This window comes from Schistocerca cancellata, unplaced genomic scaffold, assembly GCF_023864275.1.
Source record: "Schistocerca cancellata isolate TAMUIC-IGC-003103 unplaced genomic scaffold, iqSchCanc2.1 HiC_scaffold_1109, whole genome shotgun sequence".
NCBI lineage: Eukaryota > Metazoa > Arthropoda > Insecta > Orthoptera > Acrididae > Schistocerca > Schistocerca cancellata.
This window is the reverse complement of record NW_026047108.1, coordinates 876,920-895,630: the sequence shown is the minus strand read 5'-3', so window position 1 is coordinate 895,630 and position 18,711 is coordinate 876,920. Positions and strand designations below refer to the sequence as shown.

The window sequence follows — 18,711 nt, the reverse complement described above, 5'->3', positions numbered from 1 at the left end:
ATCATTTATTTATTGCGGAAAAACCCAAAGGATCTTATAATCGGCGGTGATTTTAATTGTGTGATCAATAAAAAAGACCAGGTTCCAAATTATAATAACTGCAATGAACTGAAGCGTTTTGTCACTGTTTTACAGCTTAAAGATGCTTGGGAAATAACGTATCCCACATTTGTGGCTTTCACTTATATCGGTCCTCAATCACGAAGTAGAATTGACAGACTCTACATATCGCAAAGTCTAGTCAGCTCCTTCATTAAAGCGGAAACGACTCCTGTCTACTTTTCTGATCATAGTGCCGTGCTTGCTACCGTCAGCCTTACTGTGCAACCTACTCGTCGTTTCAGAAGTCAATGGCACCTTAACATGTCACTGATGCAGGAAGACGGACTAGAAGAAAGTTTGACAGAAGCGTGGGCCATGTGTCTCTGCTCCGTAAACAGGCATGTCTCAGTACTAGAGTGGTGGTGCAACAGGGCAAAGCCCAAACTGCGGAAAGTTCTCATTCATTACGGTGCACAACGATCGAAGGACTTGAAAAATTCCATAGAATTTTATTACACCATGCTGAGAAATCTATATGAGCAGGCAGACACTTCCAACATCCGTCTGGTAGATATCAAGCGAACCAAGGCCAAATTGCTCAGCATTAAAAGACAGCAGATGGAGGGTCTGAAAATAAAATCAAAGGCTAAAACCGTCGTGGAGGATGAACATGCTTCCTTGTACCATCTACTGCGGCACGAAAGAAATAGGAGACGCACCTTCATCGATGGACTCCAGTCTGAAAATGGCGAGACACTCGTGACTCAGAGAGACATCGTCAATGCAGTGCACAAGTATTACGAAGATCTATACTCAGTCGGTCCGGTATGTGAAGAGTCCTTCGATGAGTACCTTAATTCCATAGCTCCTCAGGTGTCAGACGAGGAAAACGAAAACCTTCTCGTCGAGTGTACTAACGAAGAACTCTACAGAACCATCTGTAAATCTCCTTTGACGAAATCACCGGGACCAGATGGTTTGCCTGTTGAATTTTATATACGTTACTGGCCTTTGATTGGTGACATGTTTACTCGAATGACGAACGAGATACTTCAGGGAAAACAAATACCTTCAGTTTTTAAAGAGAGCACAATAGTACTCATTCCAAAAACTACTGCAAAAACAAACCTTAATAACCTTCGTCCTATCTCTCTGTTAAACTCTGATTATAAAATCATCGGCAGAATTATAAACAACAGACTCTCACAGGTCGCTACAAAGATAGTAAGCTCACACCAGTCGTGTGTTCCTAATAGAAGTATTTTTAAAAGCATAGCTGAATATAGAGATGTAATTGCAATCACTGCTGTGACCAACATCAAATGTGCTATCATGTTTATTGACTTCCAGAAAGCTTTTGATCGTGTCGATCATAGATTCCTTAATGCCACACTGAAGAAAATAGGTTTTAATGAGCGCGTCGTAAGTGTGATTAGAAATATCGCAACAGGAATCAGCGCCTGTATCTCAGTCAATAGCCAGAGGACAAAGCAGTTCCAGATCAGGCGTGGCGTGCCTCAAGGAAGCCCCCTCTCCATGCTCCTCTTCGTGCTGTCTTTAGAGCCTTTTGTCCGCAGTGTTCACGTCAGCCTGACTGGCCTCACATTATCTGGACACCGAACTGTTATAAACGCATATGCCGATGATGTCGGAGTCGTACTGCGTAATGCCGAAGACATTTCAAAATTGGAAATACTAATTAAGAAGTACTGTGGCGTCTCCGGAGCCAGTGTCAACGCCAACAAAAGCAAACTTTTAAACCTACGGGGCTTTCAACACACCACATTAACCTGGGCCACAAAAGTCACCCAGTGCAAAGCACTGGGAATAACGCTGACGCCTTGTCCATTGAAAATGGCAGCTATCAATTGGAGAAATACGTCAGGACAAATTCTTGGAACAACAAGAGAAAACCTCCCCCGTAATATGAACCTGGTTCAGAGGGTACTTTTCATTAACAACTGCCTCCTCTCCAAAGGTTACTTTACAGCGCAGATCTTCCCGTTACCAAAAATGATTGGAAAACAGATAATGTCTACCATTGCCAGTTATCTGTGGAGAGGTGAAATATTCCGAGTAAATGCAACAACAGCGACCTTAGATACCAGGAATGGAGGTTTAGGTTTAGTTGACATCAGAAATAAGGCGTCTGCACTTTTTATAAAAAGGACCGCCACTATCCTTAGCGATCACGCTGACAGCATCACAACTAAATTATTTGAAGTTGTCAGGCCTGCAAGTCTACAGCCACCGGTGAATGTGCAAAAAATAAATAACCGGCTCCAGCACGTCCGAGTATATTTTGTGGAACTAAGCTATCTTGGCAGTGCCATAATCAACTCACGACGGATCACGGCTCGCGATATTCTGTGTCACCGAAAGAAAATGGAGGGGGGAAACAAATTAGAAAGCCAATACCCACATTTTGATTGGGCCGCCATATGGGAAAATATTCATATGCGTGGTCTTCCATCCGACGTCACATCAACGTGGTATAAAACAGTGAATGGGACCATCAGCACTAATGAAAGGCTACATGCAATCGGCATTAGCGAAACGAATCTATGTCTCAAATGCAAACTGATCGATACGTTAGTGCACCGATTAACGTGCGGTGGGAATCTACAAATCTGTAATTGGATTAGAGAACAACTTGCATTTCTTACGAGATCTTCGGTAGAAAACTTTCCCCCTGTGACATTCCTCAGGCCTCAGATTCGCTATTTTCCCGCAGCTAAAAACAACTCCGTCCACTGGTTAATGGGACACTATGTGAATTACGTAATTAATCACCTGGGAACTGACAATTCCATTGAGTTTTACGTGAACATGAAGTTTGCTTTTTATAGAGCCTTGAAATATAAAGATCACAAGAAGAACTACGGCAATATGCTCAAAACAGTATTTGAGCGACTGGGCATCGGTTGACACGCACCTGAGATAAACACCAATCATTTCTTTAAGCGAATGGACGCTTGTTTCTAAAAACCAGGAAAAAAAAACAAAAAAAAAAAACAAGAATAAATTAAAATAAAATAAAAAAAACAAAATTAAGAAAAAAAAACATCAGCATCGCAAGGTACTAATAAGATTTTTTTTACCATTTTATTACTAACATGGAAGTCTAATTTATTTTAATGGAAGAGGACCTTTTTTTTTTCTTTCATTATTATTATTATTGTACCTATCAAGAAGACAACAAGGCTATGGAAATAGTGCCTTATTAAAATGAAGCAACTCAGCAACAGGACTGGGGGGAGACATCACGGCCAGGCCTCAAGTCTCAGACCCCTGCCCGTTTTGCCTCCACCTGCCTCATGCTGCTAAGCTTCTATTCTCCTTTAAAAACCATATAAGCAAAATATATACAACAAGAAACAGTTGAAAAAATAAATAAATAAAAAAAAATAAAAAAAAAATGGATAAGGCGTCGGACTTCGGATCCGGAGATTGCAGGTTCGAATCCTGTCACGGTCGAGTTTTTCCTGTTCTGCAAAAGATGCATGCTGTTTTACTGTGTTGTTTGAGTACTCTAAAACTAGTTGGAAGTTGCTGCTGTCCGCTTCCTGGCTGCAAAACCGGCGTCTACCAGAAGCACAAGCAAGACAAGGGTGATCTGTAGCGAAGTTTTCGGCACAGTGCCGTTCAGGAGAGTTTTTGTTGGAACTACTGCATCTGATTCAGGAGCCAAGGGCTACGCCAGAGGCGTCTGCGCACTGTCGAGCATGTGTGTTGAATAATGGTGCTGATAGCCACGTATCATTTCAAGCAGATTTGATGCCTTTCGGAGACAATTTTTCATTGAATAGGATTGTAGCTGATTTGTGGCAGCAGGAAATAAGCTGTAGTCAAAAAAAAAAAAAAAAAAAAAAAAAAAAATAAAAATGGATAAGGCGTCGGACTTCGGATCCGAAGATTGCAGGTTCGAATCCTGTCACGGTCGAGTTTTTCCTGTTCTGCAAAAGATGCATGCTGTTTTACTGTGTTGTTTGAGTACTCTAAAACTAGTTGGAAGTTGCTGCTGTCCGCTTCCTGGCTGCAAAACCGGCGTCTACCAGAAGCACAAGCAAGACAAGAGTGATCTGTAGCGAAGTTTTCGGCACAGTGCCGTTCAGGAGAGTTTTTGTTGGAACTACTGCATCTGATTCAGGAGCCAAGGGCTACGCCACAGGCGTCTGCGCACTGTCGAGCATGTGTGTTGAATAATGGTGCGGATAGCCACGTATCATTTCAAGCAGATTTGATGCCTTTCGGAGACAATTTTTCATTGAATAGGATTGTAGCTGATTTGTGGCAGCAGGAAATAAGCTGTAGTCAAAAGAATCTTCAATAGATGGTCGCAGGTCAAATCAGTATTGTATGGCTCGTAACGCGTTGCGTGCAGCCCGGCTAGCTCAGTCGGTAGAGCATGAGACTCTTAATCTCAGGGTCGTGGGTTCGAGCCCCACGCTGGGCGGCGCAAAATTTTGTGTCTACGCGGATCCAACATGCGCCCCTCTCGTGAGCCTTGCGTAATGAACGTAACGGGTTACGACGATGCCTAGCTTCGTATGAATATCAGAGGAACGGTATTTGAAGCTGAAAGTGACTCTGAAATGAAATAAATGTGTTGTTTTGGAATTTTAGTTGTACATCGATATAGTGTGAGATGTGTAGGAAAGCAGCAGCTGTGCTAACTAAATGCAAATAATGGTCGCTCATGCGGTGCGTTTCGAGCTGAAGGGCTCCGATTCACTAGTCTGTAAGAACAAAGTACCCGAAAAGTGCGCTAGGAGGCGCCTCCTTAGCTCAGTGGCAGAGCGCTGGTCTAGTAAACCAAAGGTCGTCAGTTCGATCCTCACAGGAGGCAAATGAATTTTGTGACAGCCCCTCCCACCGTGGCCCTTTCGAAAAAAGCGGTCAAGGATAAAAAAATTATGAATGGGTGCGGTATTTAAGAAATGCTCTCGCAAATGAATAGTGTGAATGGTGCTATTAAAGTGGGCACCAGAAACTGCTGCTTTTGGCAGTCTCCGGAGAATGCCGACGTGAAATACTTAGTTCTTGTGATGTATTTTCTACCCCTGATAAAGACCCTCGCGATTGTCGTCGTCGTCGTCGTCGTCGTCGTCGTCGTCGTCGTCGTCGGCGCCGCCGCCGCTTTGGTAATAGCGACAACTCGCCATTGTATCACATAGGGTGAGGTACCTTCTGCAAGCGACTGAGATGGCACTAAGCGATTGAAGCTGATTTGCCTTCTCTTGTTTGATCAGCGTCATAAGGGCTTGAATGTAACTTGCGATGGGACACAGCAAGAAGTAGCGTCGTACTTTTAGTACTGAAATTTGAGATGGAGAACTGCGTCAAAGATGGGAAATTCATTCTGCCAAGTGTACAAATGTCGAAAATGAGGTGTGTGTGGAGAAGTATATTGCGCCAGTGACCGTGTGGCCTAATGGATAAGGCGTCGGACTTCGGATCCGAAGATTGCAGGTTCGAATCCTGTCACGGTCGAGTTTTTCCTGTTCTGCAAAAGATGCATGCTGTTTTACTGTGTTGTTTGAGTACTCTAAAACTAGTTGGAAGTTGCTGCTGTCCGCTTCCTGGCTGCAAAACCGGCGTCTACCAGAAGCACAAGCAAGACAAGGGTGATCTGTAGCGAAGTTTTCGGCACAGTGCCGTTCAGGAGAGTTTTTGTTGGAACTACTGCATCTGATTCAGGAGCCAAGGGCTACGCCACAGGCGTCTGCGCACTGTCGAGCATGTGTGTTGAATAATGGTGCTGATAGCCACGTATCATTTCAAGCAGATTTGATGCCTTTCGGAGACAATTTTTCATTGAATAGGATTGTAGCTGATTTGTGGCAGCAGGAAATAAGCTGTAGTCAAAAGAATCTTCAATAGATGGTCGCAGGTCAAATCAGTATTGTATGGCTCGTAACGCGTTGCGTGCAGCCCGGCTAGCTCAGTCGGTAGAGCATGAGACTCTTAATCTCAGGGTCGTGGGTTCGAGCCCCACGCTGGGCGGCGCAAAATTTTGTGTCTACGCGGATCCAACATGCGCCCCTCTCGTGAGCCTTGCGTAATGAACGTAACGGGTTACGACGATGCCTAGCTTCGTATGAATATCAGAGGAACGGTATTTGAAGCTGAAAGTGACTCTGAAATGAAATAAATGTGTTGTTTTGGAATTTTAGTTGTACATCGATATAGTGTGAGATGTGTAGGAAAGCAGCAGCTGTGCTAACTAAATGCAAATAATGGTCGCTCATGCGGTGCGTTTCGAGCTGAAGGGCTCCGATTCACTAGTCTGTAAGAACAAAGTACCCGAAAAGGTCGCTAGGAGGCGCCTGCTTAGCTCAGTGGCAGAGCGCTGGTCTAGTAAACCAGAGGTCGTGAGTTCGATCCTCACAGGAGACAAATGAATTTTGTAACAGCCCCTCCCACCGTGGCCCTTTCGAAAAAAGCGGTCAAGGATAAAAAAATTATGAATGGGTGCGGTATTTAAGAAATGCTCTCGCAAATGAATAGTGTGAATGGTGCTATTAAAGTGGGCACCAGAAACTGCTGCTTTTGGCAGTCTCCGGAGAATGCCGACGTGAAATACTTAGTTCTTGTGATGTATTTTCTACCCGTGATAAAGACCCTCGCGATTGTCGTCGTCGTCGTCGTCGTCGGCGGCGCCGCCGCCGCTTTGCTAATAGCGACAACTCGCCATTGTATCACATAGGGTGAGGTACCTTCTGCAAGCGACTGAGATGGCACTAAGCGATTGAAGCTGATTTGCCTTCTCTTGTTTGATCAGCGTCATAAGGGCTTGAATGTAACTTGCGATGGGACACAGCAAGAAGTAGCGTCGTACTTTTAGTACTGAAATTTGAGATGGAGAACTGCGTCAAAGATGGGAAATTCATTCTGCCAAGTGTACAAATGGCGAAAATGAGGTGTGTGTGGAGAAGTATATTGCGCCAGTGAAGGTGTGGCCTAATGGATAAGGCGTCGGACTTCGGATCCGAAGATTGCAGGTTCGAATACTGTCACGGTCGAGTTTTTCCTGTTCTGCAAAAGATGCATGCTGTTTTACTGTGTTGTTTGAGTACTCTAAAACTAGTTGGAAGTTGCTGCTGTCCGCTTCCTGGCTGCAAAACCGGCGTCTACCAGAAGCACAAGCAAGACAAGGGTGATCTGTAGCGAAGTTTTCGGCACAGTGCCGTTCAGGAGAGTTTTTGTTGGAACTACTGCATCTGATTCAGGAGCCAAGGGCTACGCCACAGGCGTCTGCGCACTGTCGAGCATGTGTGTTGAATAATGGTGCTGATAGCCACGTATCATTTCAAGCAGCTTTGATGCTTTTCGGAGACAATTTTTCATTGAATAGGATTGTAGCTGATTTGTGGCAGCAGGAAATAAGCTGTAGTCAAAAGAATCTTCAATAGATGGTCGCAGGTCAATCAGTATTGTATGGCTCGTAACGCGTTGCGTGCAGCCCGGCTAGCTCAGTCGGTAGAGCATGAGACTCTTAATCTCAGGGTCGTGGGTTCGAGCCCCACGCTGGGCGGCGCAAAATTTTGTGTCTACGCGGATCCAACATGCGCCCATCTCGTGAGCCTTGCGTAATGAACGTAACGGGTTACGACGATGCCTAGCTTCATATGAATATCAGAGGAACGGTATTTGAAGCTGAAAGTGACTCTGAAATGAAATAAATGTGTTGTTTTGGAATTTTAGTTGTACATCGATATAGTGTGAGATGTGTAGGAAGGCAGCAGCTGTGCTAACTAAATGCAAATAATGGTCGCTCATGCGGTGCGTTTCGAGCTGAAGGGCTCCGATTCACTAGTCTGTAAGAACAAAGTACCCGAAAAGTGCGCTAGGAGGCGCCTCCTTAGCTCAGTGGCAGAGCGCTGGTCTAGTAAACCAAAGGTCGTCAGTTCGATCCTCACAGGAGGCAAATGAATTTTGTAACAGCCCCTCCCACCGTGGCCCTTTCGAAAAAAGCGGTCAAGGATAAAAAAGTTATGAATGGGTGCGGTATTTAAGAAATGCTCTCGCAAATGAATAGTGTGAATGGTGCTATTAAAGTGGGCACCAGAAACTGCTGCTTTTGGCAGTCTCCGGAGAATGCCGACGTGAAATACTTAGTTCTTGTGATGTATTTTCTACCCCTGATAAAAACCCTCGCGATTGTCGTCGTCGTCGTCGTCGTCGGCGCCGCCGCCGCTTTGGTAATAGCGACAACTCGCCATTGTATCACATAGGGTGAGGTACCTTCTGCAAGCGACTGAGATGGCACTAAGCGATTGAAGCTGATTTGCCTTCTCTTGTTTGATCAGCGTCATAAGGGCTTGAATGTAACTTGCGATGGGACACAGCAAGAAGTAGCGTCGTACTTTTAGTACTGAAATTTGAGATGGAGAACTGCGTCAAAGATGGGAAATTCATTCTGCCAAGTGTACAAATGTCGAAAATGAGGTGTGTGTGGAGAAGTATATTGCGCCAGTGACCGTGTGGCCTAATGGATAAGGCGTCGGACTTCGGATCCGAAGATTGCAGGTTCGAATCCTGTGACGGTCGAGTTTTTCCTGTTCTGCAAAAGATGCATGCTGTTTTACTGTGTTGTTTGAGTACTCTAAAACTAGTTGGAAGTTGCTGCTGTCCGCTTCCTGGCTGCAAAACCGGCGTCTACCAGAAGCACAAGCAAGACAAGGGTGATCTGTAGCGAAGTTTTCGGCACAGTGCCGTTCAGGAGAGTTTTTGTTGGAACTACTGCATCTGATTCAGGAGCCAAGGGCTACGCCACAGGCGTCTGCGCACTGTCGAGCATGTGTGTTGAATAATGGTGCTGATAGCCACGTATCATTTCAAGCAGATTTGATGCCTTTCGGAGACAATTTTTCATTGAATAGGATTGTAGCTGATTTGTGGCAGCAGGAAATAAGCTGTAGTCAAAAGAATCTTCAATAGATGGTCGCAGGTCAAATCAGTATTGTATGGCTCGTAACGCGTTGCGTGCAGCCCGGCTAGCTCAGTCGGTAGAGCATGAGACTCTTAATCTCAGGGTCGTGGGTTCGAGCCCCACGCTGGGCGGCGCAAAATTTTGTGTCTACGCGGATCCAACATGCGCCCCTCTCGTGAGCCTTGCGTAATGAACGTAACGGGTTACGACGATGCCTAGCTTCGTATGAATATCAGAGGAACGGTATTTGAAGCTGAAAGTGACTCTGAAATGAAATAAATGTGTTGTTTTGGAATTTTAGTTGTACATCGATATAGTGTGAGATGGGTAGGAAAGCAGCAGCTGTGCTAACTAAATGCAAATAATGGTCGCTCATGCGGTGCGTTTCGAGCTGAAGGGCTCCGATTCACTAGTCTGTAAGAACAAAGTACCCGAAAAGTGCGCTAGGAGGCGCCGCCTTAGCTCAGTGGCAGAGCGCTGGTCTAGTAAACCAGAGGTCGTCAGTTCGATCCTCACAGGAGGCAAATGAATTTTGTAACAGCCCCTCCCACCGTGGCCCTTTCGAAAAAAGCGGTAAGGATAAAAAAATTATGAATGGGTGCGGTATTTAAGAAATGCTCTCGCAAATGAATAGTGTGAATGGTGCTATTAAAGTGGGCACCAGAAACTGCTGCTTTTGGCAGTCTCCGGAGAATGCCGACGTGAAATACTTAGTTCTTGTGATGTATTTTCTACCCCTGATAAAAACCCTCGCGATTGTCGTCGTCGTCGTCGTCGTCGTCGGCGCCGCCGCCGCTTTGGTAATAGCGACAACTCGCCATTGTATCACATAGGGTGAGGTACCTTCTGCAAGCGACTGAGATGGCACTAAGCGATTGAAGCTGATTTGCCTTCTCTTGTTTGATCAGCGTCATAAGGGCTTGAATGTAACTTGCGATGGGACACAGCAAGAAGTAGCGTCGTACTTTTAGTACTGAAATTTTAGATGGAGAACTGCGTCAAAGATGGGAAATTCATTCTGCCAAGTGTACAAATGGCGAAAGTGAGGTGTGTGTGGAGAAGTATATTGCGCCAGTGAAGGTGTGGCCTAATGGATAAGGCGTCGGACTTCGGATCCGAAGATTGCAGGTTCGAATCCTGTCACGGTCGAGTTTTTCCTGTTCTGCAAAAGATGCATGCTGTTTTACTGTGTTGTTTGAGTACTCTAAAACTAGTTGGAAGTTGCTGCTGTCCGCTTCCTGGCTGCAAAACCGGCGTCTACCAGAAGCACAAGCAAGACAAGGGTGATCTGTAGCGAAGTTTTCGGCACAGTGCCGTTCAGGAGAGTTTTTGTTGGAACTACTGCATCTGATTCAGGAGCCAAGGGCTACGCCACAGGCGTCTGCGCACTGTCGAGCATGTGTGTTGAATAATGGTGCTGATAGCCACGTATCATTTCAAGCAGATTTGATGCCTTTCGGAGACAATTTTTCATTGAATAGGATTGTAGCTGATTTGTGGCAGCAGGAAATAAGCTGTAGTCAAAAGAATCTTCAATAGATGGTCGCAGGTCAAATCAGTATTGTATGGCTCGTAACGCGTTGCGTGCAGCCCGGCTAGCTCAGTCGGTAGAGCATGAGACTCTTAATCTCAGGGTCGTGGGTTCGAGCCCCACGCTGGGCGGCGCAAAATTTTGTGTCTACGCGGATCCAACATGCGCCCCTCTCGTGAGCCTTGCGTAATGAACGTAACGGGTTACGACGATGCCTAGCTTCGTATGAATATCAGAGGAACGGTATTTGAAGCTGAAAGTGACTCTGAAATGAAATAAATGTGTTGTTTTGGAATTTTAGTTGTACATCGATATAGTGTGAGATGGGTAGGAAAGCAGCAGCTGTGCTAACTAAATGCAAATAATGGTCGCTCATGCGGTGCGTTTCGAGCTGAAGGGCTCCGATTCACTAGTCTGTAAGAACAAAGTACCCGAAAAGTGCGCTAGGAGGCGCCTCCTTAGCTCAGTGGCAGAGCGCTGGTCTAGTAAACCAAAGGTCGTCAGTTCGATCCTCACAGGAGGCAAATGAATTTTGTAACAGCCCCTCCCACCGTGGCCCTTTCGAAAAAAGCGGTCAAGGATAAAAAAATTATGAATGGGTGCGGTATTTAAGAAATGCTCTCGCAAATGAATAGTGTGAATGGTGCTATTAAAGTGGGCACCAGAAACTGCTGCTTTTGGCAGTCTCCGGAGAATGCCGACGTGAAATACTTAGTTCTTGTGATGTATTTTCTACCCCTGATAAAGACCCTCGCGATTGTCGTCGTCGTCGTCGTCGTCGGCGCCGCCGCCGCTTTGGTAATAGCGACAACTCGCCATTGTATCACATAGGGTGAGGTACCTTCTGCAGGCGACTGAGATGGCACTAAGCGATTGAAGCTGATTTGCCTTCTCTTGTTTGATCAGCGTCATAAGGGCTTGAATGTAACTTGCGATGGGACACAGCAAGAAGTAGCGTCGTACTTTTAGTACTGAAATTTGAGATGGAGAACTGCGTCAAAGATGGGAAATTCATTCTGCCAAGTGTACAAATGGCGAAAATGAGGTGTGTGTGGAGAAGTATATTGCGCCAGTGACCGTGTGGCCTAATGGATAAGGCGTCGGACTTCGGATCCGAAGATTGCAGGTTCGAATCCTGTCACGGTCGAGTTTTTCCTGTTCTGCAAAAGATGCATGCTGTTTTACTGTGTTGTTTGAGTACTCTAAAACTAGTTGGAAGTTGCTGCTGTCCGCTTCCTGGCTGCAAAACCGGCGTCTACCAGAAGCACAAGCAAGACAAGGGTGATCTGTAGCGAAGTTTTCGGCACAGTGCCGTTCAGGAGAGTTTTTGTTGGAACTACTGCATCTGATTCAGGAGCCAAGGGCTACGCCACAGGCGTCTGCGCACTGTCGAGCATGTGTGTTGAATAATGGTGCTGATAGCCACGTATCATTTCAAGCAGATTTGATGCCTTTCGGAGACAATTTTTCATTGAATAGGATTGTAGCTGATTTGTGGCAGCAGGAAATAAGCTGTAGTCAAAAGAATCTTCAATAGATGGTCGCAGGTCAATCAGTATTGTATGGCTCGTAACGCGTTGCGTGCAGCCCGGCTAGCTCAGTCGGTAGAGCATGAGACTCTTAATCTCAGGGTCGTGGGTTCGAGCCCCACGCTGGGCGGCGCAAAATTTTGTGTCTACGCGGATCCAACATGCGCCCATCTCGTGAGCCTTGCGTAATGAACGTAACGGGTTACGACGATGCCTAGCTTCATATGAATATCAGAGGAACGGTATTTGAAGCTGAAAGTGACTCTGAAATGAAATAAATGTGTTGTTTTGGAATTTTAGTTGTACATCGATATAGTGTGAGATGTGTAGGAAAGCAGCAGCTGTGCTAACTAAATGCAAATAATGGTCGCTCATGCGGTGCGTTTCGAGCTGAAGGGCTCCGATTCACTAGTCTGTAAGAACAAAGTACCCGAAAAGTGCGCTAGGAGGCGCCTCCTTAGCTCAGTGGCAGAGCGCTGGTCTAGTAAACCAAAGGTCGTCAGTTCGATCCTCACAGGAGGCAAATGAATTTTGTAACAGCCCCTCCCACCGTGGCCCTTTCGAAAAAAGCGGTCAAGGATAAAAAAGTTATGAATGGGTGCGGTATTTAAGAAATGCTCTCGCAAATGAATAGTGTGAATGGTGCTATTAAAGTGGGCACCAGAAACTGCTGCTTTTGGCAGTCTCCGGAGAATGCCGACGTGAAATACTTAGTTCTTGTGATGTATTTTCTACCCCTGATAAAGACCCTCGCGATTGTCGTCGTCGTCGTCGTCGTCGGCGCCGCCGCCGCTTTGGTAATAGCGACAACTCGCCATTGTATCACATAGGGTGAGGTACCTTCTGCAGGCGACTGAGATGGCACTAAGCGATTGAAGCTGATTTGCCTTCTCTTGTTTGATCAGCGTCATAAGGGCTTGAATGTAACTTGCGATGGGACACAGCAAGAAGTAGCGTCGTACTTTTAGTACTGAAATTTGAGATGGAGAACTGCGTCAAAGATGGGAAATTCATTCTGCCAAGTGTACAAATGGCGAAAATGAGGTGTGTGTGGAGAAGTATATTGCGCCAGTGACCGTGTGGCCTAATGGATAAGGCGTCGGACTTCGGATCCGAAGATTGCAGGTTCGAATCCTGTGACGGTCGAGTTTTTCCTGTTCTGCAAAAGATGCATGCTGTTTTACTGTGTTGTTTGAGTACTCTAAAACTAGTTGGAAGTTGCTGCTGTCCGCTTCCTGGCTGCAAAACCGGCGTCTACCAGAAGCACAAGCAAGACAAGGGTGATCTGTAGCGAAGTTTTCGGCACAGTGCCGTTCAGGAGAGTTTTTGTTGGAACTACTGCATCTGATTCAGGAGCCAAGGGCTACGCCACAGGCGTCTGCGCACTGTCGAGCATGTGTGTTGAATAATGGTGCTGATAGCCACGTATCATTTCAAGCAGCTTTGATGCTTTTCGGAGACAATTTTTCATTGAATAGGATTGTAGCTGATTTGTGGCAGCAGGAAATAAGCTGTAGTCAAAAGAATCTTCAATAGATGGTCGCAGGTCAATCAGTATTGTATGGCTCGTAACGCGTTGCGTGCAGCCCGGCTAGCTCAGTCGGTAGAGCATGAGACTCTTAATCTCAGGGTCGTGGGTTCGAGCCCCACGCTGGGCGGCGCAAAATTTTGTGTCTACGCGGATCCAACATGCGCCCATCTCGTGAGCCTTGCGTAATGAACGTAACGGGTTACGACGATGCCTAGCTTCATATGAATATCAGAGGAACGGTATTTGAAGCTGAAAGTGACTCTGAAATGAAATAAATGTGTTGTTTTGGAATTTTAGTTGTACATCGATATAGTGTGAGATGTGTAGGAAGGCAGCAGCTGTGCTAACTAAATGCAAATAATGGTCGCTCATGCGGTGCGTTTCGAGCTGAAGGGCTCCGATTCACTAGTCTGTAAGAACAAAGTACCCGAAAAGTGCGCTAGGAGGCGCCTCCTTAGCTCAGTGGCAGAGCGCTGGTCTAGTAAACCAAAGGTCGTCAGTTCGATCCTCACAGGAGGCAAATGAATTTTGTAACAGCCCCTCCCACCGTGGCCCTTTCGAAAAAAGCGGTCAAGGATAAAAAAGTTATGAATGGGTGCGGTATTTAAGAAATGCTCTCGCAAATGAATAGTGTGAATGGTGCTATTAAAGTGGGCACCAGAAACTGCTGCTTTTGGCAGTCTCCGGAGAATGCCGACGTGAAATACTTAGTTCTTGTGATGTATTTTCTACCCCTGATAAAGACCCTCGCGATTGTCGTCGTCGTCGTCGTCGTCGTCGTCGGCGCCGCCGCCGCTTTGGTAATAGCGACAACTCGCCATTGTATCACATAGGGTGAGGTACCTTCTGCAGGCGACTGAGATGGCACTAAGCGATTGAAGCTGATTTGCCTTCTCTTGTTTGATCAGCGTCATAAGGGCTTGAATGTAACTTGCGATGGGACACAGCAAGAAGTAGCGTCGTACTTTTAGTACTGAAATTTGAGATGGAGAACTGCGTCAAAGATGGGAAATTCATTCTGCCAAGTGTACAAATGGCGAAAATGAGGTGTGTGTGGAGAAGTATATTGCGCCAGTGACCGTGTGGCCTAATGGATAAGGCGTCGGACTTCGGATCCGAAGATTGCAGGTTCGAATCCTGTGACGGTCGAGTTTTTCCTGTTCTGCAAAAGATGCATGCTGTTTTACTGTGTTGTTTGAGTACTCTAAAACTAGTTGGAAGTTGCTGCTGTCCGCTTCCTGGCTGCAAAACCGGCGTCTACCAGAAGCACAAGCAAGACAAGGGTGATCTGTAGCGAAGTTTTCGGCACAGTGCCGTTCAGGAGAGTTTTTGTTGGAACTACTGCATCTGATTCAGGAGCCAAGGGCTACGCCACAGGCGTCTGCGCACTGTCGAGCATGTGTGTTGAATAATGGTGCTGATAGCCACGTATCATTTCAAGCAGCTTTGATGCTTTTCGGAGACAATTTTTCATTGAATAGGATTGTAGCTGATTTGTGGCAGCAGGAAATAAGCTGTAGTCAAAAGAATCTTCAATAGATGGTCGCAGGTCAATCAGTATTGTATGGCTCGTAACGCGTTGCGTGCAGCCCGGCTAGCTCAGTCGGTAGAGCATGAGACTCTTAATCTCAGGGTCGTGGGTTCGAGCCCCACGCTGGGCGGCGCAAAATTTTGTGTCTACGCGGATCCAACATGCGCCCATCTCGTGAGCCTTGCGTAATGAACGTAACGGGTTACGACGATGCCTAGCTTCATATGAATATCAGAGGAACGGTATTTGAAGCTGAAAGTGACTCTGAAATGAAATAAATGTGTTGTTTTGGAATTTTAGTTGTACATCGATATAGTGTGAGATGTGTAGGAAGGCAGCAGCTGTGCTAACTAAATGCAAATAATGGTCGCTCATGCGGTGCGTTTCGAGCTGAAGGGCTCCGATTCACTAGTCTGTAAGAACAAAGTACCCGAAAAGTGCGCTAGGAGGCGCCTCCTTAGCTCAGTGGCAGAGCGCTGGTCTAGTAAACCAAAGGTCGTCAGTTCGATCCTCACAGGAGGCAAATGAATTTTGTAACAGCCCCTCCCACCGTGGCCCTTTCGAAAAAAGCGGTCAAGGATAAAAAAGTTATGAATGGGTGCGGTATTTAAGAAATGCTCTCGCAAATGAATAGTGTGAATGGTGCTATTAAAGTGGGCACCAGAAACTGCTGCTTTTGGCAGTCTCCGGAGAATGCCGACGTGAAATACTTAGTTCTTGTGATGTATTTTCTACCCCTGATAAAGACCCTCGCGATTATCGTCGTCGTCGTCGTCGTCGTCGTCGGCGCCGCCGCCGCTTTGGTAATAGCGACAACTCGCCATTGTATCACATAGGGTGAGGTACCTTCTGCAAGCGACTGAGATGGCACTAAGCGATTGAAGCTGATTTGCCTTCTCTTGTTTGATCAGCGTCATAAGGGCTTGAATGTAACTTGCGATGGGACACAGCAAGAAGTAGCGTCGTACTTTTAGTACTGAAATTTGAGATGGAGAACTGCGTCAAAGATGGGAAATTCATTCTGCCAAGTGTACAAATGTCGAAAATGAGGTGTGTGTGGAGAAGTATATTGCGCCAGTGACCGTGTGGCCTAATGGATAAGGCGTCGGACTTCGGATCCGAAGATTGCAGGTTCGAATCCTGTGACGGTCGAGTTTTTCCTGTTCTGCAAAAGATGCATGCTGTTTTACTGTGTTGTTTGAGTACTCTAAAACTAGTTGGAAGTTGCTGCTGTCCGCTTCCTGGCTGCAAAACCGGCGTCTACCAGAAGCACAAGCAAGACAAGGGTGATCTGTAGCGAAGTTTTCGGCACAGTGCCGTTCAGGAGAGTTTTTGTTGGAACTACTGCATCTGATTCAGGAGCCAAGGGCTACGCCACAGGCGTCTGCGCACTGTCGAGCATGTGTGTTGAATAATGGTGCTGATAGCCACGTATCATTTCAAGCAGATTTGATGCCTTTCGGAGACAATTTTTCATTGAATAGGATTGTAGCTGATTTGTGGCAGCAGGAAATAAGCTGTAGTCAAAAGAATCTTCAATAGATGGTCGCAGGTCAAATCAGTATTGTATGGCTCGTAACGCGTTGCGTGCAGCCCGGCTAGCTCAGTCGGTAGAGCATGAGACTCTTAATCTCAGGGTCGTGGGTTCGAGCCCCACGCTGGGCGGCGCAAAATTTTGTGTCTACGCGGATCCAACATGCGCCCCTCTCGTGAGCCTTGCGTAATGAACGTAACGGATTACGACGATGCCTAGCTTCGTATGAATATCAGAGGAACGGTATTTGAAGCTGAAAGTGACTCTGAAATGAAATAAATGTGTTGTTTTGGAATTTTAGTTGTACATCGATATAGTGTGAGATGGGTAGGAAAGCAGCAGCTGTGCTAACTAAATGCAAATAATGGTCGCTCATGCGGTGCGTTTCGAGCTGAAGGGCTCCGATTCACTAGTCTGTAAGAACAAAGTACCCGAAAAGTGCGCTAGGAGGCGCCGCCTTAGCTCAGTGGCAGAGCGCTGGTCTAGTAAACCAGAGGTCGTCAGTTCGATCCTCACAGGAGGCAAATGAATTTTGTAACAGCCCCTCCCACCGTGGCCCTTTCGAAAAAAGCGGTAAGGATAAAAAAATTATGAATGGGTGCGGTATTTAAGAAATGCTCTCGCAAATGAATAGTGTGAATGGTGCTATTAAAGTGGGCACCAGAAACTGCTGCTTTTGGCAGTCTCCGGAGAATGCCGACGTGAAATACTTAGTTCTTGTGATGTATTTTCTACCCCTGATAAAAACCCTCGCGATTGTCGTCGTCGTCGTCGTCGTCGTCGGCGCCGCCGCCGCTTTGGTAATAGCGACAACTCGCCATTGTATCACATAGGGTGAGGTACCTTCTGCAAGCGACTGAGATGGCACTAAGCGATTGAAGCTGATTTGCCTTCTCTTGTTTGATCAGCGTCATAAGGGCTTGAATGTAACTTGCGATGGGACACAGCAAGAAGTAGCGTCGTACTTTTAGTACTGAAATTTTAGATGGAGAACTGCGTCAAAGATGGGAAATTCATTCTGCCAAGTGTACAAATGGCGAAAGTGAGGTGTGTGTGGAGAAGTATATTGCGCCAGTGAAGGTGTGGCCTAATGGATAAGGCGTCGGACTTCGGATCCGAAGATTGCAGGTTCGAATCCTGTCACGGTCGAGTTTTTCCTGTTCTGCAAAAGATGCATGCTGTTTTACTGTGTTGTTTGAGTACTCTAAAACTAGTTGGAAGTTGCTGCTGTCCGCTTCCTGGCTGCAAAACCGGCGTCTACCAGAAGCACAAGCAAGACAAGGGTGATCTGTAGCGAAGTTTTCGGCACAGTGCCGTTCAGGAGAGTTTTTGTTGGAACTACTGCATCTGATTCAGGAGCCAAGGGCTACGCCACAGGCGTCTGCGCACTGTCGAGCATGTGTGTTGAATAATGGTGCTGATAGCCACGTATCATTTCAAGCAGATTTGATGCCTTTCGGAGACAATTTTTCATTGAATAGGATTGTAGCTGATTTGTGGCAGCAGGAAATAAGCTGTAGTCAAAAGAATCTTCAATAGATGGTCGCAGGTCAATCAGTATTGTATGGCTCGTAACGCGTTGCGTGCAGCCCGGCTAGCTCAGTCGGTAGAGCATGAGACTCTTAATCTCAGGGTCGTGGGTTCGAGCCCCACGCTGGGCGGCGCAAAATTTTGTGTCTACGCGGATCCAACATGCGCCCATCTCGTGAGCCTTGCGTAATGAACGTAACGGGTTACGACGATGCCTAGCTTCATATGAATATCAGAGGAACGGTATTTGAAGCTGAAAGTGACTCTGAAATGAAATAAATGTGTTGTTTTGGAATTTTAGTTGTACATCGATATAGTGTGAGATGTGTAGGAAAGCAGCAGCTGTGCTAACTAAATGCAAATAATGGTCGCTCATGCGGTGCGTTTCGAGCTGAAGGGCTCCGATTCACTAGTCTGTAAGAACAAAGTACCCGAAAAGTGCGCTAGGAGGCGCCTCCTTAGCTCAGTGGCAGAGCGCTGGTCTAGTAAACCAAAGGTCGTCAGTTCGATCCTCACAGGAGGCAAATGAATTTTGTAACAGCCCCTCC

The 18,711-nt window shown here is 46.3% G+C and overlaps 28 non-coding genes across 28 annotated transcripts; all 28 read left to right on the top strand.

The window, feature by feature from the left end:
- The first annotated feature begins 4,425 nt into the window (after positions 1-4,425).
- Trnak-cuu (transfer RNA lysine (anticodon CUU)) lies at positions 4,426-4,498 on the top strand. The gene has a single exon. It is a non-coding gene; the product is annotated as a tRNA-Lys (tRNA).
- A 321-nt stretch (positions 4,499-4,819) lies between these two features.
- On the top strand, positions 4,820-4,891 carry Trnat-agu (transfer RNA threonine (anticodon AGU)). The gene has a single exon. It is a non-coding gene; the product is annotated as a tRNA-Thr (tRNA).
- Positions 4,892-5,462: 571 nt separating this feature from the next.
- Positions 5,463-5,535, top strand: Trnar-ucg (transfer RNA arginine (anticodon UCG)). Its single transcript has one exon. It is a non-coding gene; the product is annotated as a tRNA-Arg (tRNA).
- Positions 5,536-5,975: 440 nt separating this feature from the next.
- Positions 5,976-6,048, top strand: Trnak-cuu (transfer RNA lysine (anticodon CUU)). Its single transcript has one exon. It is a non-coding gene; the product is annotated as a tRNA-Lys (tRNA).
- Positions 6,049-6,369: 321 nt separating this feature from the next.
- On the top strand, positions 6,370-6,441 carry Trnat-agu (transfer RNA threonine (anticodon AGU)). Its single transcript has one exon. It is a non-coding gene; the product is annotated as a tRNA-Thr (tRNA).
- A 1,065-nt stretch (positions 6,442-7,506) lies between these two features.
- Trnak-cuu (transfer RNA lysine (anticodon CUU)) lies at positions 7,507-7,579 on the top strand. Its single transcript has one exon. It is a non-coding gene; the product is annotated as a tRNA-Lys (tRNA).
- A 321-nt stretch (positions 7,580-7,900) lies between these two features.
- Trnat-agu (transfer RNA threonine (anticodon AGU)) lies at positions 7,901-7,972 on the top strand. Its single transcript has one exon. It is a non-coding gene; the product is annotated as a tRNA-Thr (tRNA).
- A 550-nt stretch (positions 7,973-8,522) lies between these two features.
- Trnar-ucg (transfer RNA arginine (anticodon UCG)) lies at positions 8,523-8,595 on the top strand. The gene has a single exon. It is a non-coding gene; the product is annotated as a tRNA-Arg (tRNA).
- Positions 8,596-9,035: 440 nt separating this feature from the next.
- Positions 9,036-9,108, top strand: Trnak-cuu (transfer RNA lysine (anticodon CUU)). The gene has a single exon. It is a non-coding gene; the product is annotated as a tRNA-Lys (tRNA).
- A 321-nt stretch (positions 9,109-9,429) lies between these two features.
- Positions 9,430-9,501, top strand: Trnat-agu (transfer RNA threonine (anticodon AGU)). Its single transcript has one exon. It is a non-coding gene; the product is annotated as a tRNA-Thr (tRNA).
- Positions 9,502-10,053: 552 nt separating this feature from the next.
- Trnar-ucg (transfer RNA arginine (anticodon UCG)) lies at positions 10,054-10,126 on the top strand. The gene has a single exon. It is a non-coding gene; the product is annotated as a tRNA-Arg (tRNA).
- Positions 10,127-10,566: 440 nt separating this feature from the next.
- On the top strand, positions 10,567-10,639 carry Trnak-cuu (transfer RNA lysine (anticodon CUU)). The gene has a single exon. It is a non-coding gene; the product is annotated as a tRNA-Lys (tRNA).
- A 321-nt stretch (positions 10,640-10,960) lies between these two features.
- Trnat-agu (transfer RNA threonine (anticodon AGU)) lies at positions 10,961-11,032 on the top strand. The gene has a single exon. It is a non-coding gene; the product is annotated as a tRNA-Thr (tRNA).
- Positions 11,033-11,582: 550 nt separating this feature from the next.
- On the top strand, positions 11,583-11,655 carry Trnar-ucg (transfer RNA arginine (anticodon UCG)). The gene has a single exon. It is a non-coding gene; the product is annotated as a tRNA-Arg (tRNA).
- Positions 11,656-12,094: 439 nt separating this feature from the next.
- Positions 12,095-12,167, top strand: Trnak-cuu (transfer RNA lysine (anticodon CUU)). Its single transcript has one exon. It is a non-coding gene; the product is annotated as a tRNA-Lys (tRNA).
- A 321-nt stretch (positions 12,168-12,488) lies between these two features.
- On the top strand, positions 12,489-12,560 carry Trnat-agu (transfer RNA threonine (anticodon AGU)). Its single transcript has one exon. It is a non-coding gene; the product is annotated as a tRNA-Thr (tRNA).
- A 550-nt stretch (positions 12,561-13,110) lies between these two features.
- On the top strand, positions 13,111-13,183 carry Trnar-ucg (transfer RNA arginine (anticodon UCG)). Its single transcript has one exon. It is a non-coding gene; the product is annotated as a tRNA-Arg (tRNA).
- Positions 13,184-13,622: 439 nt separating this feature from the next.
- On the top strand, positions 13,623-13,695 carry Trnak-cuu (transfer RNA lysine (anticodon CUU)). The gene has a single exon. It is a non-coding gene; the product is annotated as a tRNA-Lys (tRNA).
- Positions 13,696-14,016: 321 nt separating this feature from the next.
- Trnat-agu (transfer RNA threonine (anticodon AGU)) lies at positions 14,017-14,088 on the top strand. The gene has a single exon. It is a non-coding gene; the product is annotated as a tRNA-Thr (tRNA).
- Positions 14,089-14,644: 556 nt separating this feature from the next.
- On the top strand, positions 14,645-14,717 carry Trnar-ucg (transfer RNA arginine (anticodon UCG)). Its single transcript has one exon. It is a non-coding gene; the product is annotated as a tRNA-Arg (tRNA).
- Positions 14,718-15,156: 439 nt separating this feature from the next.
- On the top strand, positions 15,157-15,229 carry Trnak-cuu (transfer RNA lysine (anticodon CUU)). The gene has a single exon. It is a non-coding gene; the product is annotated as a tRNA-Lys (tRNA).
- Positions 15,230-15,550: 321 nt separating this feature from the next.
- Positions 15,551-15,622, top strand: Trnat-agu (transfer RNA threonine (anticodon AGU)). The gene has a single exon. It is a non-coding gene; the product is annotated as a tRNA-Thr (tRNA).
- A 556-nt stretch (positions 15,623-16,178) lies between these two features.
- On the top strand, positions 16,179-16,251 carry Trnar-ucg (transfer RNA arginine (anticodon UCG)). The gene has a single exon. It is a non-coding gene; the product is annotated as a tRNA-Arg (tRNA).
- A 440-nt stretch (positions 16,252-16,691) lies between these two features.
- On the top strand, positions 16,692-16,764 carry Trnak-cuu (transfer RNA lysine (anticodon CUU)). The gene has a single exon. It is a non-coding gene; the product is annotated as a tRNA-Lys (tRNA).
- Positions 16,765-17,085: 321 nt separating this feature from the next.
- Trnat-agu (transfer RNA threonine (anticodon AGU)) lies at positions 17,086-17,157 on the top strand. Its single transcript has one exon. It is a non-coding gene; the product is annotated as a tRNA-Thr (tRNA).
- A 552-nt stretch (positions 17,158-17,709) lies between these two features.
- On the top strand, positions 17,710-17,782 carry Trnar-ucg (transfer RNA arginine (anticodon UCG)). Its single transcript has one exon. It is a non-coding gene; the product is annotated as a tRNA-Arg (tRNA).
- Positions 17,783-18,221: 439 nt separating this feature from the next.
- On the top strand, positions 18,222-18,294 carry Trnak-cuu (transfer RNA lysine (anticodon CUU)). Its single transcript has one exon. It is a non-coding gene; the product is annotated as a tRNA-Lys (tRNA).
- Positions 18,295-18,615: 321 nt separating this feature from the next.
- Trnat-agu (transfer RNA threonine (anticodon AGU)) lies at positions 18,616-18,687 on the top strand. The gene has a single exon. It is a non-coding gene; the product is annotated as a tRNA-Thr (tRNA).
- Positions 18,688-18,711: the final 24 nt, after the last annotated feature.